General features: G+C 49.4%; 6 non-coding genes across 6 annotated transcripts; all 6 read left to right on the top strand.

Moving 5' to 3' along the window:
• The first annotated feature begins 2,768 nt into the window (after positions 1–2,768).
• Trnas-gga (transfer RNA serine (anticodon GGA)) lies at positions 2,769–2,842 on the top strand. The gene has a single exon. It is a non-coding gene; the product is annotated as a tRNA-Ser (tRNA).
• A 759-nt stretch (positions 2,843–3,601) lies between these two features.
• Trnas-gga (transfer RNA serine (anticodon GGA)) lies at positions 3,602–3,675 on the top strand. Its single transcript has one exon. It is a non-coding gene; the product is annotated as a tRNA-Ser (tRNA).
• Positions 3,676–4,157: 482 nt separating this feature from the next.
• On the top strand, positions 4,158–4,231 carry Trnas-gga (transfer RNA serine (anticodon GGA)). Its single transcript has one exon. It is a non-coding gene; the product is annotated as a tRNA-Ser (tRNA).
• A 202-nt stretch (positions 4,232–4,433) lies between these two features.
• On the top strand, positions 4,434–4,507 carry Trnas-gga (transfer RNA serine (anticodon GGA)). The gene has a single exon. It is a non-coding gene; the product is annotated as a tRNA-Ser (tRNA).
• A 479-nt stretch (positions 4,508–4,986) lies between these two features.
• On the top strand, positions 4,987–5,060 carry Trnas-gga (transfer RNA serine (anticodon GGA)). The gene has a single exon. It is a non-coding gene; the product is annotated as a tRNA-Ser (tRNA).
• A 203-nt stretch (positions 5,061–5,263) lies between these two features.
• On the top strand, positions 5,264–5,337 carry Trnas-gga (transfer RNA serine (anticodon GGA)). The gene has a single exon. It is a non-coding gene; the product is annotated as a tRNA-Ser (tRNA).
• Positions 5,338–6,169: the final 832 nt, after the last annotated feature.

The raw sequence follows: 6,169 nt of genomic DNA, 5'->3' as shown, positions 1-6,169 counted from the left end.
CGCCTGTCTCGCACCCAGGCTGCTGGCGAGCCGAGCGGATCCTCTCTCATCCAGACGCCGGGCTGACCGGGGCTGCCAAGGCGCGCGCGGGCTGCACCAAGTAAACAGGGCAAGCGGCAGTTCTGAGGCTTAATGTGCGAAAAAGTACCCGTTGACGCCGCTTCAGCGTGTCAGAGCTCGTGTGGGCACTACTGCGTCGTCTTCGGATGCCAAAACAAGCTGCGCAACAAGAGGATATTAGCGTTGTCTGCGACGATTACGACGTGCCACGGAAATAGTGCCGGTGCGGTGTTTTCAACTGTGATTCAAGCAAAAAAACTAGGAGTCGAGTGAAAATGCGCGAGTAAGTACACTAACAGCGGGTATTCTGCAGTGTGATGCCCACCTATTTCATTCTGCGAACCTAATTTGCGTGAAACGCAGCTGGATTGAAGGCAGGCGTGAGCTTTGTGTGGAGGTGCACTTCATACCTTTGAGCGTTTCCTTTCACGAAAATCTAGTGTAAGGTAGTACTTTCAAGCACAAGCAAAGAGCAATGATTTGGCCACTTTCAACGTAGTATTAAGCTTTTGTGCTTTTGATGGCATCCACGCCTTCGAGATTTCGTCTTCAAAAGGTAATAAATGGCACGGTGCTCCTCAACAGTTGGCCAGAATTTCGTGCTTTCATTTCAGTGTTTGATGTCCCAATTTATTTGGACACGAGGCATCCAGCTGCACATAATACATATATTGGCACGTAAGTAAACAGTACTCGCGCCAGTGTCCTTTACGTCGCAGGCGTAGCTAACCGGCTTAACTAAGAGTAGCACAGTTTCGCTTGTAAAGCACCATCGTTACAAGAATAAAATGGCGCAGGTAGCTTCCAAAAGGGATCGCTGAACGATACTTCAGGTTATACTCTCTGATAGCACGCTTTTGTGAGCAAGACGCATTATTGTAAGAGCGCCCGTGAATAAAAATTACGTTCCGCGAAACTACCCGTAAAGCGTACTCTAATTATTACGCGATGCATCCTGAAATGATGAGCTTTCACAAAACTTTGAGCACAACTTGTAATATGGGGCAACAAAACATCGTTTCACTCTTTCGCGAGCTGCACTGCAATTACGATTCACGCGTACTACAGCGAGAACGTTTTCTTTTTTACAAATGTAACGCTTTTTTTACAAATGTAACAGCGTACGTATCTGACGAGGTTGCTTCCGCAGCCCACTCAGCACGTACTGTATACATTGTGGACTTGCATGAGGAAGATGCTCTTGATGTCCATAAAATCAGCGAAAATGTCGAGGCTAGAAAAGACGCGAAACCCGCTCTCCGACGGGCTGAGTTTCGGAAGTTTCACGTTTGCTCTGTGTAGCGTCTGCTGGCGTGGCAGCCCGCGCGTGTTGTTTCGTCGCGTGTGCGATAGATGGCGCGACGCGCGATGCAAATATGGCGATGCGCATGGAATTCGCTGTGTTCTGGTCTATAGCGTCTTTAAATAAGTGGCTGTGATCGCTAGTAAGCCAGTGTGCAACTTTGACGGCATAGACCGATTGTTAGCGACAGCTGCACACAGCCCTCCCATAGTAAATGGTGCACAAACCATTCTCTTATTCCAAAAATCTTGGAGGACGCTTGAGCTTCCCCTTCAAGAGTAGAACCCGATAGTGTAATCGGGTTCCGATAGTGTAATCGGGTTCAGATAGTGTAATCGGAACCCGAGAGTGTAATCGGGTCCCGGGTTCGATCCCCGGACCAGGACGAATTTTTCGGCAACTAAGAGGCTTTATTCTGAGAAATCCGTATGGATTTCCTTGTGGCTTCGTGCTACAAACGGGTGGTTGTCTATTTTCCCTTTCTTAACGCTTCCGCCACCTTGCGGAATTCCGCAGAACTGATTTGCAATATGTGTCCAGTTGCTTCGAGTTGTCGATGAATTCGCCCTCGCGCTGCCAATTGCTAGCTTCCTGGTTAGCTCAATTGGTAGAGCGACCGCCCCGGAAAGGCGTTGGTCCCGGGTTCGATCCCGGACCAGGACGAATTTTTTCGGCAACTAAGAGGCTTTATTTCTGAGAAATCCGTATGGATTTCCTTGTGGCTTCGTGCTACAAACGGGTGGTTGTCTATTTTCCCTTTCTTAACCCTTCCGCCACCCTTGCGGAATTCCGCAGAACTGATTTGCATATGTGTCCAGTTGCTTCGAGTTGTCGATGAATTCGCCCTCGCGCTGCCAATTGCTAGCTTCCTGGTTAGCTCAATTGGTAGAGCGACCGCCCCGGAAAGGAGTTGGTCCCGGGTTCGATCCCCGGACCAGGACGAATTTTTCGGCAACTAAGAGGCTTTATTTCTGAGAAATCGGTATGGATTTCCTTGTGGCTTCGTGCTACAAACGGGTGGTTGTCTATTTTCCCTTTCTTAACCCTTCCGCCACCTTGCGGAATTCCGCAGAACTGATTTGCAATATGTGTCCAGTTGCTTCGAGTTGTCGATGAATTCGCCCTCGCGCTGCCAATTGCTAGCTTCCTGGTTAGCTCAATTGGTAGAGCGACCGCCCCGGAAAGGTGTTGGTCCCGGGTTCGATCCCCTGACCAGGACGAATTTTTCGGCAACTAAGAGGCTTTATTTCTGAGAAATCCGTATGGATTTCCTTGTGGCTTCGTGCTACAAACGGGTGGTTGTCTATTTTCCCTTTCTTAACGCTTCCGCCAAACTGATTTGCAATATGTGTCCAGTTGCTTCGAGTTGTCGATGAATTCGCCCTCGCGCTGCCAATTGCTAGCTTCCTGGTTAGCTCAATTGGTAGAGCGACCGCCCCGGAAAGGCGTTGGTCCCGGGTTCGATCCCCGGACCAGGACGAATTTTTCGGCAACTAAGAGGCTTTATTTCTGAGAAATCCGTATGGATTTCCTTGTGGCTTCGTGCTACAAACGGGTGGTTGTCTATTTTCCCTTTCTTAACCCTTCCGCCACCTTGCGGAATTCCGCAGAACTGATTTGCAATATGTGTCCAGTTGCTTCGAGTTGTCGATGAATTCGCCCTCGCGCTGCCAATTGCTAGCTTCCTGGTTAGCTCAATTGGTAGAGCGACCGCCCCGGAAAGGAGTTGGTCCCGGGTTCGATCCCCGGACCAGGACGAATTTTTCGGCAACTAAGAGGCTTTATTTCTGAGAAATCCGTATGGATTTCCTTGTGGCTTCGTGCTACAAACGGGTGGTTGTCTATTTTCCCTTTCTTAACCCTTCCGCCACCTTGCGGAATTCCGCAGAACTGATTTGCAATATGTGTCCAGTTGCTTCGAGTTGTCGATGAATTCGCCCTCGCGCTGCCAATTGCTAGCTTCCTGGTTAGCTCAATTGGTAGAGCGACCGCCCCGAAAGGCGTTGGTCCCGGGTTCGATCCCGGACCAGGACGAATTTTTCGGCAACTAAGAGGCTTTATTTCTGAGAAATCCGTATGGATTTCCTTGTGGCTTCGTGCTACAAACGGGTGGTTGTCTATTTTCCCTTTCTTAACCCTTCCGCCACCTTGCGGAATTCCGCAGAACTGATTTGCAATATGTGTCCAGTTGCTTCGAGTTGTCGATGAATTTCGCCCTCGCGCTGCCAATTGCTAGCTTCCTGGTTAGCTCAATTGGTAGAGCGACCGCCCCGGAAAGGCGTTGGTCCCGGGTTCGATCCCCGGACCAGGACGAATTTTTCGGCAACTAAGAGGCTTATTTCTGAGAAATCCGTATGGATTTCCTTGTGGCTTCGTGCTACAAAACGGGTGGTTGTCTATTTTCCCTTTCTTAACCCTTCCGCCACCTTGCGGAATTCCGCAGAACTGATTTGCAATATGTGTCCAGTTGCTTCGAGTTGTCGATGAATTCGCCCTCGCGCTGCCAATTGCTAGCTTCCTGGTTAGCTCAATTGGTAGAGCGACCGCCCCGGAAAGGAGTTGGTCCCGGGTTCGATCCCCGGACCAGGACGAATTTTTCGGCAACTAAGAGGCTTTATTTCTGAGAAATCCGTATGGATTTCCTTGTGGCTTCGTGCTACAAACGGGTGGTTGTCTATTTTCCCTTTCTTAACCCTTCCGCCACCTTGCGGAATTCCGCAGAACTGATTTGCAATATGTGTCCAGTTGCTTCGAGTTGTCGATGAATTCGCCCTCGCGCTGCCAATTGCTAGCTTCCTGGTTAGCTCAATTGGTAGAGCGACCGCCCCGGAAAGGCGTTGGTCCCGGGTTCGATCCCCGGACCAGGACGAATTTTCGGCAACTAAGAGGCTTTATTTCTGAGAAATCCGTATGGATTCCTTGTGGCTTCGTGCTACAAACGGGTGGTTGTCTATTTTCCCTTTCTTAACCCTTCCGCCACCTTGCGGAATTCCGCAGAACTGATTTGCAATATGTGTCCAGTTGCTTCGAGTTGTCGATGAATTCGCCCTCGCGCTGCCAATTGCTAGCTTCCTGGTTAGCTCAATTGGTAGAGCGACCGCCCCGGAAAGGCGTTGGTCCCGGGTTCGATCCCCGGACCAGGACGAATTTTTCGGCAACTAAGAGGCTTTATTTCTGAGAAATCCGTATGGATTTCCTTGTGGCTTCGTGCTACAAACGGGTGGTTGTCTATTTTCCCTTTCTTAACCCTTCCGCCACCTTGCGGAATTCCGCAGAACTGATTGCAATATGTGTCCAGTTGCTTCGAGTTGTCGATGAATTCGCCCTCGCGCTGCCAATTGCTAGCTTCCCTGGTTAGCTCAATTGGTAGAGCGACCGCCCCGGAAAGGCGTTGGTCCCGGGTTCGATCCCCGACCAGGACGAATTTTTCGGCAACTAAGAGGCTTTATTCTGAGAAATCCGTATGGATTTCCTTGTGGCTTCGTGCTACAAACGGGTGGTTGTCTATTTTCCCTTTCTTAACGCTTCCGCCACCTTGCGGAATTCCGCAGAACTGATTTGCAATATGTGTCCAGTTGCTTCGAGTTGTCGATGAATTCGCCTCGCGCTGCCAATTGCTAGCTTCCTGGTTAGCTCAATTGGTAGAGCGACCGCCCCGGAAAGGCGTTGGTCCCGGGTTCGATCCCCGGACCAGGACGAATTTTCGGCAACTAAGAGGCTTTATTTCTGAGAAATCCGTATGGATTTCCTTGTGGCTTCGTGCTACAAACGGGTGGTTGTCTATTTTCCCTTTCTTAACCCTTCCGCCACCTTGCGGAATTCCGCAGAACTGATTTGCAATATGTGTCCAGTTGCTTCGAGTTGTCGATGAATTCGCCCTCGCGCTGCCAATTGCTAGCTTCCTGGTTAGCTCAATTGGTAGAGCGACCGCCCCGGAAAGGCGTTGGTCCCGGGTTCGATCCCCGGACCAGGACGAATTTTTCGGCAACTAAGAGGCTTTATTTCTGAGAAATCCGTATGGATTTCCTTGTGGCTTCGTGCTACAAACGGGTGGTTGTCTATTTTCCCTTTCTTAACCCTTGCGCCACCTTGCGGAATTCCGCAGAACTGATTTGCAGCTGCTCACTTTGTTGATGCTTTGCCACTGATGATAATAAAATATGTCTTGAGGTAAAACTGTAATGACGCAAAGAAGACGGGGACGAAGCGAAGACACGAACAGACAGACACGGGCGCCAACTTCCAACTGTTTATTATCAGTGCTTTGTAATGGGTGGGCATTTAAAACACCCACTCGTTGCGCAATTCATACGTTTAGTCGCATGGCGCGATTCTACGCTTCTGCTGCGCAACATCATATGCATTAAGGAGACTCCTTTCACTACAATACATACCATCCATATAGTGTTTCTTTTCCGAAGCAGTTTCAAGCGATAGCATGCCTCTGTTGTAGAACACTGCTTGCCACGCAGACGGCATGGGGTCGATTCTCACTCGAGCCGAAGTTTTAAATGCTAAGCATTGTTTTAGCGAAGCAAAGGAACTTTCGCCGTTTCTATCTATTATCTTTCTATCTAGCCGGCTATTGTCTGGGCACTCTCGTTGTCGTCTGCTTACCTTGACACATATCAAAATTTCCATGGGGGGAAATTAGTGTATGACGAACAGAATGAACAGATCAATAAATGAATAGCTTGGCATATTTGTCGCGCACATCATGAAACCATTTTCTTCAGCCACGTGTGGCACATACCCCCATACCAAGACACATGTAAGGCGGGTATGAGCCACATGTGATTGACAGAT

The sequence above is a fragment of the Rhipicephalus sanguineus genome, chromosome 10, assembly GCF_013339695.2.
Source record: "Rhipicephalus sanguineus isolate Rsan-2018 chromosome 10, BIME_Rsan_1.4, whole genome shotgun sequence".
NCBI lineage: Eukaryota > Metazoa > Arthropoda > Arachnida > Ixodida > Ixodidae > Rhipicephalus > Rhipicephalus sanguineus.
Note: the sequence above shows the minus strand (reverse complement) of the source record. Positions and strands in the feature narration are given on the sequence as shown.